Source organism: Mercenaria mercenaria, chromosome 9, assembly GCF_021730395.1.
Source record: "Mercenaria mercenaria strain notata chromosome 9, MADL_Memer_1, whole genome shotgun sequence".
Taxonomy (NCBI): domain Eukaryota; kingdom Metazoa; phylum Mollusca; class Bivalvia; order Venerida; family Veneridae; genus Mercenaria; species Mercenaria mercenaria.
In genome coordinates, this window is record NC_069369.1 from 83,834,526 (window position 1) to 83,846,228 (window position 11,703).

General features: G+C 34.0%; 1 long non-coding RNA gene across 1 annotated transcript; it reads right to left on the reverse strand.

Annotated features, from left to right (window-relative positions):
- Positions 1-2,166: 2,166 nt before the first annotated feature.
- On the reverse strand, positions 2,167-7,798 carry LOC128559612 (uncharacterized). The gene is made up of 2 exons (XR_008372505.1): positions 7,128-7,798; positions 2,167-6,297 (listed from the first exon to the last, which is right to left on the reverse strand). It is a non-coding gene; the product is annotated as an uncharacterized LOC128559612 (long non-coding RNA).
- Positions 7,799-11,703: the final 3,905 nt, after the last annotated feature.

Sequence of the window (11,703 nt, forward strand, 5' to 3'; positions counted from 1 at the left end):
TGAAACCAGATAAGTACTTTCAATATCATTAACACAACTTTGTCGGGCTTTCGATTTATTTATTCATTGAACGGTATTTCCAGAAAATGCATGTATCAGTAGGAGTGTTGAAGGTAGATACTAAATTCAGTCACAAAACGATGATTTATGTTACTAAGAATTATTGCCAAATTTTACAGTAACATTAAAAGGATATTCAGGTATATTTTTAACCCTTAGCCTGCTTAATTTATAAAATGGACTGGTCCATCATTCAATTTGGGCAATACCATTTATTACTTGAAGGGGTGTTCATTGAAAATTTACTGACTGAATAGCGAACAGTGCAGACCATCCGTGCAGATTGATCTTTGTCTGCACTGATCGCAAAGGCAGAATCACTTGCCGCCAACAGGCTAAAGGTTAAAGAAAAAGGTATATTGCAGAGAAATGAATCAATGATTTGTTCATAGTAAATAAAAATATATAAACCGTTACAGAAGTTGTTTAATCGAGTACTGAATTCTTTAAAATTGCCGCTGTATGACAATATGTGAAAGTCACGAAAACATGTGACAAATCGTCTAAAGAACCACAAGTTTCTTAATTAATTTATACTGTTTGGTTAAAATGAGCAACGTTTTAATGGAAAATGAACATTGTATAACAAGTTTCAGGTAGTATAACGTGGGTCAGGTTTAATAGAGGAGCACGACAATTGTACATCCACATTTTTTTCTTCCACTATTGCATTTGCTTATCACTTGAATGTTGGTGCAGTATATGTTCATTGCACATCTGTATAACACATGGTGTTCAATAACATTATCAGACATAAATCAGCTTTTAATGAAAAGGCTTGGCGGTCCCAGCAATAAGAAAAACGATCTTGTCGGCTGATCTATGATTAAGCATTCCTGCTTTAATGTTTACAGATAAGTCAATTTTGTAAATTTTCGGTTTAATCAAGGAAATAAATCTACGAATGGTTATTTTGCAGTTGCATATGCTATTGCATATTAAGTTTCAAATTCAGAAATAACCTCTTGATTACGTTGTCCGTTTTCAAAACAACAATATAATATTTGTGCAGAACTAGCTGCCTTAATGTCCGTTATCAAACTGTTTAACATGCAAATATATTTTATTTGACTTCTCAAGGAGTTCACTAAAAGCATTAAAAGTGTTATTTTCAATGAAAATTTTACAACAGGTGTTAAAATAATTCAGAAATAATTTATAGCAAAAGAGTGCTTCAACACTATTTATGCATGATGGGCGGTTATACGTCGGGCGTAATCATATCACGAGGGTGCAGCCCGAGTGAAGTTATTTGTACGATGTATTACCGCCCGAGTGTATAAATAGTGTTAAAACACGGGTTTGCTCTAAATTATTTCAATTCTAATATGACTTTAATCTAAAACAGTAGATAAAATATAGTAGCGCTCTTTCTTGGTCGCAACTAAAACTTTGACGTCGCCGCACGTTAACGTGACATCATTCTAGCGTAAGGGTGTTTTAACAGAGACAAGCATATTAGAATGTCGTTTAAATGGTACAAAGTTTTGCAAGCAAACAGTGATGGAACTGTCTGACATCTTGTTTTATTTTAAGTGCGTTTCCCCCATTTATAGGGGAAAGAGTGCCTTTAATAGGTTGAATATATGTAAAAAGATCATCGTCCTGCAAATTTATAGGTGAATAATATTTTCGTTATGGGTTATAGACGGGAAAGTTTGTACAGCATAACTCTAAACCTAAACTGATGGATTGGATATTGACATGCAAGCATATCTCACACTGATCAGCAAAATTTGCTTAAAAACACTTTTATATCACGAAATGTGTGACAATATGTCTGATATTAAAGATGACCGATATCGTTTATGGGTCGATCCAATATCTCACTTTGATATTATTTGCAGTTTGCTACAACATAATGGTCGTTGTTGGAATTTTCCTAACGCTGTACCGAAAACGTTAATACAAAATTAGACTGGTAGGAGTGAATTGCGTTTCTCGACAAGAAATCCAGTTTAAGATAAAATGAAATGAAACAATGCATTTTTCGAGAAAAAAATGTATGTGTCATTGTAACACTAGATTAACCAATTGAACGGATTGTACTGCAGATAACGTAACATTTTATTGCGTGGGAGTGAATATAAAAGTTCAACTACGGCCTTTAAATTCCAGCTTTAATGGTAGCGTCTGGATTACTGTCATATTATATCATGATTTCGTGCCATACTATTACATAAACAATGCAACAATAACATTTGAAAGAAAACAAAGATGAAACACTTATGGTACTAGTGAAACAAAGAAATAATGCAACATCATGCAGTGTTCTTATGTAGTGACACAAGAAATAGTTTCGATGGTATATTACTGCAAACATCAGCCATACACTTTGCATATGTTATGTAGCATTGCGGAACGATTTATGGCGTGATTATTTCCTAAAAATGTAATTCGGTTTAGGGAGTTGTTACGTTCGAATGGCGCAAATCATAACAATACATTTTTAATGTTTATATTATCTGTTGAATTGTTTAATATGTGTAGCGGCCAGCTTGAGATCGAGCTGTTAAGATACTAACAAATCAATGAAATTAAGAAATAAATTATAGCAAAAGAGTGCTTTAACACTATTTATGCACGATGGGCGGTTATACGTCGGGCGTAATAATTGCACGAGGACGTATTACCGCCCGAGTGTATAAATAGTGTTAAAACACGGTTTTGCTATAAATTATTTCGATTCTAATATGCCCTTAATCTAAAACAGTAGATAAAATATAGAAGCGCACTTTCTTGGTCGCAACAAAAGCTTTGACGTCACCGCACGTTAACGTGACGTCATTCTAGCGTAAGAGTGTTTTAACAGAGACAAGCATAGAATCAGGCTTAAGGATGTTGGATACGTTTCAGGCCAATTTGTTCTACAATTAAGAATTTTTTCATACTTTGCATGTTTGAAGATCTTTAGTATCTATTTCATATAAAAGCAAAAAAACGGTTGGTCACCGAACTCCTTTTCATTATATCGGCCATTTTCTACACACACTGTGAAGACAAAAGTGAAATTTGAAAAACCTGGAAAAATTGGGGGTACATTTCAAAACCTTACTATCTTTATCAGTTGTAAAATAATTGTATTTCTAACAATTCAGTTTGAATATGCTATGAAGTCAGTATGAAATTTTAATGATTTTCACATAATACTGTTACTCATTTTCACAAGGCAATATAATTACCCCACCCACTTTTTTCCAATGGGATCAGTACTTGTATCAGTCTAAAGATAGCATAACATTATTTCTACAATTAAGATTTTTGAAATAATTTTTGTATATATTGTGTCTCAAAATTGCTTCAAAATAAGGGTAAAAAAATTGGGGGTCACCGAACATATAAGAGAGATATTCTGTATTTTATCATGAAAGTACCAAAATTTTAGAATATTGGGGTTTGCTGGCAAATAAGCTAAAACAACAAATATTTTCATGAAAAAAAAACGCCTAAACAATATGAACATGTGTGCAAAACATATTTTTAAATAACAAAATAGTTCCAAACCATTTACATCGACATTTCATCATAAAAAAACAGATGTAATATTACCCCACCCACTTTTTTAAAGTTAAGTATGAATTATATAGCATTGTTAACACTCCAGCATGAATATTACTATAACAATCTTCACCAAAGTATAAAAACAATATGCATGGCTACATAATCTGGAATGTGTTGCATTATGGGGATGATCCGACCAGTATATCAAGAGTAATGTGCCCCTGATATAGTAAAAAATAGCAATATTTACCAATTTTTTACAACTGTACCATTTTTATTTAAAGAAATCTCGAATAAACTTAGAAAATTGTCTAAAATAGACAATGTGTACGGCCCGGCCTTAGGGTCTTGCAAGACCTAGATTTCAGGCATTTTCAGAGTTGCAAGTCCAGAGTTATCTGTCCCTTTTATATAAAAAGTTGCAATACTTGACAATTTTAACGCTTTAGTTTGAACATTTTCATAACAATTTTGATCAGATTTAATGGCAATGTATACGAGCACAAGCTCTTGGAATAACTCGATTTTGGGTACAATCAGACCAGCTTGTCCGGAATTATGTGCTCCTGATATATCACAAAAGCTGTCTGTTAACAGCACACTTGAAGGGGTTTAGGAGATACAGAGCAGACACAAAATTGAAGGCTTTGAGTTGTGACCTTGACCTTGAACCAACATGGGTGACTCATGGGTTCTGCACATTGTCTTGATGAGGTGATCATTTGAACCAAGTTTTATGAAAATCCTTCAACATGTTCAAGGGGTTAAGGATATACAGAGTAGACACAAAATGTTACGGAAGGACGGAAGATGGAAGGACGGAAGTAGGGAAGGATGGACAGAGACCATTCCTATAACCCCCACCACTTGTGGCGGGGGAGTTATAAACTACACGACAATAACCATGAGGAAATGACCTTCAATTCAGCACCTATAAAATTTCATGTTGTGATAATTGCCTACAAAAACAAGTCCCAGTACCGTACCGTATTATCATTTTCTAACAGATGGTTAATCACCTTAAATATTTCTAACAGGTAGTTAACCACCCCAAGTAATCTAAAATATTTCTAATTGTCACTCAAAAATGTTCTGGTATGTAGGACTCTCAATGAAAATTATCTTATATCATATATGATAATAAATCACTTTAAATTATGTCCAGAAGTTGTGTTGAGCTACCTTAAATAATTCTTCCTATATTAAATATTCAAAGTATCTTTCAATTTCAGAACTGACTAGTACTGAAATAAATAAATTTCTTTTTAATTCGCTGCACAAGATATTATATTTGAAAATTTCTATTAATTGACTATTGGAGAAAAGTACCTTGGTCCTTTCATCAATGAAATTTACCAAAATTCTCTAATATAAAGCAAAGAAAACCTGTAATTTGTTCAGGATAATAGTAAACAGTAATGTTCAAATCAAATAAAAGTACATGAATTTGTATACCTGGTACATGTATAAATAACTCAAACAGATTTTCTGAAAATCTATTAATAGAACAGTTTTACTTTATGCTAAAACTCGTTAACTACTGGACCAATGAAAAATCAATTCTACCTTGTAATGAGGATGTGGAAAATTGCTGGAATCCCAAAATGTGTACAGTAACTAATAAATGGGGATCTAGAAACTGAATCAAAAAAAAGGACAAGTCTAAAAATAAATTCCACTGACTAAGATTAGTAACAAAGTGCTGGCTTGTTGAATATACCTTTTAATTGTTAAATATATTGTTTTTAAAAGAAATTTTTATTTTGATGGCAATTTCAATAGATTTAAGAAATAAAATTTAGTTTGAAAAGAGATAGATAGAAGATACACCCAAAGAACTACAAAATACATTATAGCTATTTGATACAGCATGCAGAATCCTTCACAAACTAGTTTAATTCTGTTAAAATCCCTTTTACCAAGTTAATGTGACTTGTGAATTTTCTTTCTATCTTTTACAATAGCACATCATCTTGGCTGATAGTGATTCTTTTTTGTTCATTTGTACTTCATTGAAATCACTCAAACTAAACCTGTATGATATAATGAACACAATTCTCTCAGATCACTAGCTGTTTACTGGAGGAATCACCGCTTAAAAGTCAAATCAAAATAAGTGTAGACCAGTCTGTAAATACTGTCTCTTCTGTCAATGGTAAACCTGTTTCCAAACTTTTCCATACACTAAAAGTTTTCATTTTACTAGTATAATCTTTCTATGTATGTTGTTTCGTCAGAATCACCGGATTTTTTCTGTATCCTAAACTCAGTGTTGTCGACCTCTGTAATTGACTTTGTACTTCTGTTCTGTCACCCAGTAACATTATTCATAAAATTTCTTCACTTGACAAATTAATCACCACATATGTATAAACATCAACATATGTGTGAAGTCTGGAGTACATCTGGCATTGTACTTATAATATAAAATTCTGGTTCACGTATTTTTTAAGAGTATCCTGCACAAAACTCAGCAAAAATTTCTCTCAGAATTGATAATTTATAAATTAATGTTACTTCAAATACTTGTCAATCTGACTGCACATCATTTAACGACCACACATTTACAGTTGACACCTCATCACAAACTCTCACTGGGGCTGCATTATTGTACTCGCCCTTACTTGGAACTTTACCAGTTATAAGGAGAAATGTGGTCTGTTCTGCTTTTTATTATTTCCTAAGTATCTGTTCGACCAAGACATTTCTCAAACTGTACTCTACTCATATCTGGTTCTAAAAATAGACAAAATCATATCTGGTTCTGAAAATTGACAATCAATACAATTCGCATTGTTACAGAATACTAACTTGATTACTTATAATTAAATATTTTAAAATTATGTATACTAGGTCTTTATTAATTCATTCATAAATCATCATGATAAAACCGGGACATATTTAAGCACAATGGTCCATTACTCCAGAAAAGATAAAAGAACCTTAAGGCCTCAACAGATATTAAGTTCTAGTTGTACAACACTAATTATCTCAAAGATGTACAATTTTAAAATTGTACATCTTTCACATTCAGACAGTATTCCACTCCCATTTAAATAACAGAGCTTTACCTAGTAGACATAGTGCATTAGGTACTGAAAAGAATGTAACCATTCTTAATAAAAAATAATATCCCATGAATTTGATTATGCATGACACAAATGAGCCACGCCATGTGAAAACCAACACAGTGGCTTGCGACCAGCATGGATTAAGACCAGCCTGTGCATCCACGCAGTCTGATCAGGATCAATGACGTTTGCTTTCAAAATCTATTGCAATTAGAGGAACCGTTTCATAGCGAACAGCATGGACAAGACTGCGCAGATGCTGGTCGGAAAGGCAATATGTTGGTTTTCTCATGACGCGGCTCAAATCTTACAAAATAGAACATGTCCTAATCTGTAGGTCGAGAAAGATTTACGAAATCAAGGAAAAGCATCGTACACACGATAACATTTGGCTGTACATCTTAAATTTAACTGCCTGGTGTTGTACAATTACAGTACAGTATGATCTACTATCAAATGACAATACAAATGTACAATATATTTTACATGACTCACCACTTTTGGAATCTGTAAACCATAAATGAACAGGGACAATGCCACACCACTCATGACAACTTCCGCATTAATTCTGGTGCTGTGCTATTTTGTGTTGATGTCGTATGTATTTCCATGTTGTTTTTTTCCAGTATTCATTTTGGAAATTTTACGGAAAATGTAGACAAGCTTACTGTCGCCGAGTGGCTGCTTTTAAATTTTTGACTTTTGTAAGCTGACTTGACAAGTAGTCCAATTCAATAAGTCCTTCCTTCCTGCCATTCTGGAAACTGGATAAAGTCCACTCATGGATCACTAGTGTAGGAATTCCGAATGCCAGACAAACTGTCCTTTTTTACGAACCATATTTAGATCTATAGAAATACTTCACAGTCTGTTCCGGTACTCTCGACAGCTAACAGTTACTACCTAAAACTGATGGCAAACGTAAAACAAATGACAGACGTAGTGAGACGATGAATTCGTCAACTTTTTAGCCAAAAAACTGCATCTACACGACACTTCCGCATTGCGCTAAAACAAACGACCGCTTTACGAAACCGGTGAATGTCGTTAAAAATCCCGCGATAAACTTAGATTTAAAGCCTCAACGAATAGTTTCCTTCTACCTTTTCCATTAAGACGCCGATTATTGAAGATTCTCTTGGAAAGCAAGCAAGAAATAAGTAAAATTCAACAAACTTAAATTTTTCGACTTTACGTAAACCGAGATTATTCGCGCATGCGCACAAAATGTATCGAACTACCTTATAGGCTGATCACTACCAAATAGAATGTAAGCCTCCGCAGGTCTAGTCACAAGTAGTCCAAATATAAACAGTACTAATCTTTTTTCCTTTCCTAGTGCATTTTCTCGGCAGCAACGTGCTTACTTTTACCTTACCGCGTTTCAGTATGTATCACTTTGCATTCTAATGAAATCGGCATGTTCCTATCGCATGCTAGATAAAAATGGCGGCGTAAGAATTTAATGTCACGAAAAGAGAAATTGAAATAAAGCTGAACACCACTAAATCCAGCTGTTCTTTATTTCATATAAAATCCACTCACTTCATAACGGTGTTTCAACATTTTCTAGCATATCAGATTTTCAGAGACTTATATTCCCATAAAGAACTAGATCGCTCCTTTAGAAAAACAAAAAGAAAAGGGGGTGTTAACTTTTATATAAGAAAACTACAGTTCGTTAAATACAACCCGCTGAATTTACTACTTTTCGCTTCTTTCAATTTCTCTTTTCGTGACATTAAATTCTTACGCCGCCATTTTTATCTAGCATGCGATAGGAACATGCCGATTTCATTACAATGCCATTACAATGCAAAGTGATACCTACTTAAACGCGGTAGGGTAAAAGTAAGCACGTTGCTGCCGAGAAAATGCACTAGGAAAGGAAAAAAGATTAGTACTATTTATATTTGGACTACTTGTGACTAGACCTGCGGAGGCTTACATTCTATTTGGTAGTGATCAGCCTATAAGAGAAAATTTTTGTCTGATTTTTCCATGAATTTGCATTCATTCTCAAGGTACACCTATTTCACAATGATTCTGCTTTGTTTTGGTGCAAAATATTGAGAAAATATAGAGAAATGACAATTCATTACAGGTCACCCCTATCCCCAAAAATATGCAAAATTTAGCCCTGTGCAAGCAATATTTCAATTAACTTTACCTTATTCGTGGAATTTACATTTACCATCCATTTAATCGTTACGATGTTTGTTATTTTCATTCAGAAACATGCTAATTTCAATATTATTTAGACAACTGAAGTGCTAAAATGGGAGAAAAGACATTTACTAGGTCCTAAAACGAACCAAAATATTGCCACCTGGTCGAAAATTCGATCTAAATTCCAAAACCACAAGAAATTTAAGCGTTTTCAGCCATTTGTTACCGTTTTACATCATAAAGAATAGATTAATGGCATTTCCATTCATTTTCGAGGGCTTTCAGAAAATAACATGTATTGCCCCTTATAGTCCATCACATTTCACTTGTGTATTTATATGTTTAATATAAATCAAAATAGCGGTATCTTAAGGTTAAAGAATTTATTTTCCCCAGTTTCATAACAAAAGCCTTAAAATTATGATATTATTTTGAGTTTAATGGCAGGTTTTCTCCGTGATATTAGCATATAAAACATTTCAGATCAGTATCGAGTTTTATATTGCTTTCGGTTCAAATAATGCTTATTTTCAAGAAAATAAAACAAACTAAGGGGAGAGTTTCTAAAAAAAAATCTTATTAGCTTACTACTCGTTCCCTTGCTTTTGTAACATATTATTTGTTGAACAAAATATTGTTTAAAACAAACTAAGGGGATGTTGTGTATGGCAGAGACACATAAGAATGAGTGTATAAGAATATGGACAGTTTGATATAACAGTCATATTTTAAAAACTAGACCTTTTAAAGTATTTAAAATCGTCAGTTGATGTTGCTACCTGCAAGAAGGGAAATATGATAAAGAAAATGACCCTGGCCAATTTCAGGTCAGGGAAAAATAACTGTTCTGATAATCAATGAAGTAATACTCATAATATGTGTTTTCATGGTCAGTGATGTATTTTACTTTTTAGAAAAAAGTTTGGCTTAAACGGAAAGTAAATCAAGCCTATTGCAAACATATGCACGTGATAAGTAGGAAATAATTATAGTGAATAAAATGAAATGTTTAACATCATATCACAAAAATGATGAAAGCGTCAAGCTTACTGGCTCGATTGTGATGAAAGCTTCCAGCTTTGTGGAACCACTCTCGAGTCCGCTTCCCGGAAAAAACCAGTACTGGTGTCATATGAGAAGTCATGACCGTGACTTCCAGTGGGGCTTGAACCCACGACCCCTGGATTGAGCGTCCGACATCTTATCCACTAGACGACCGCTCCCCCTTGAAGAAAAGAAGTTAAACTTTAAAGTTTAAAGCTATCACGTAATGATAAAATTGGAACCGACTTGCCAAGTTAGTATGCTTTATCTTGTATCATGCTATAAGGATCAAATTAAGAGGAATCCCTGAGACAGTTTTGAAGCTACTTTTGTAGATAATTCCACACAACTTCCTTCTTAAGTTAGGGTGATTGATTATTTCGAGTTAGGCGATTCTTGTTCAATGGAAGCTGCAGATATATAGCACATAAATCGGCGATTATAAGCAATCGTTTTATCATAAGAACTCTCACGAGAAAAGCTTTAAAATACGGCAATGTAGGGAATGACCCAATACATCTCACTCTCAGGGAATATTATGCTAGTTACGGAATTCCGTTAGGGTCATTGCCTTTAAATGAGGTGGTCTAAAACGAGATACTCGAGAATACGATGATGAAATTGCGAAATCAAGAAACAACGATAACGAAAACGCGATACTACGATGATGATAACGCGATACTAAGATAACGAAAACGCGATAAAAGTGATTTTAAACCCTAATTTAGGTAATACAAACAAATTTAATCTCGTGCGTGGTTGCTATCTCGTTTGAATGTTGTTCCAGTTGCTGATCATTTAGAAAAGTTTAGTTTAATCATATTTTATTGCTTATTACTATTTACATTTATGATAACAAATATCAAACAATGTCATGTATAGCCAAGAAAATAAGCAAATGGGTCGGGCCACACGTTCTTACAACATCAGTAAACGGCCCTTTAGCAAAGTAAGTCCAATTGTCCCCAAAAATCTTTGGTGTGGGTTGGTGGTTGAGAACAATGTACATAGACAATATACTTTGAATATATATTAAGGAAGCAAACACATAAAGTTCATTTATTTTGTTGGGATTAACGTCGCACCGACACAATTATACGTCATATAGCGATTTTCAAGTTTTGATGGCGGCGGAAGACCCCTCAGTGCATTATTTCATCACGAGCGGGCACCTGGGTAGAACCACCGACCTTCCGTAAGCCAGCTTGGTGGCTTCCTCACATGAAGAATTCAACGCCCCGAGTGAGGCTCGTATCTACATCGATGAGGGACAAGTGATTTGAAGTCAGCGAACTTAACCACTCGGCCACAAAATATGTAGGCATATCGAAAACGTGATTAACTTTTTAACCACTTTTCTTTTAGGTGATCATTTCAAGTTAAGACATTTGACTATCGTGTTTGAAGGAGACCAAGTTGCTGATCACTAAATATGTCATGAATAACAGGTCATTATTTGAAGGTTTAGTAACATTTATAGCATTATCATCCCAATCTGTACTGTAAGTCTCATGTTGAACATAATATGAAAATATAGTACATGTACATAACCCTTGATCTGTGCTAGGAGACGTTAGAGGTGTTGCAAATTATATCTCATAAATACACCTTAGTCCGACCAAGTCTGCTATTATTTTGCTTGGGTGTGACACATGATACGAAAGGATCGTCTCGAGAATTTTATAAGCAGTTTGAATTTATCATATACTATAACAATAACGGCTATGCTATGAAAATAGTCTTTTAGTTTTATAGTTTGATTTTAGTCACATAGTCTGGATCCGATTGTCTATTCTTCAGTAACATCAATTAATGTAAGTGGCACGCAAAACATATGCAAATACAACGGAAAAAAAAC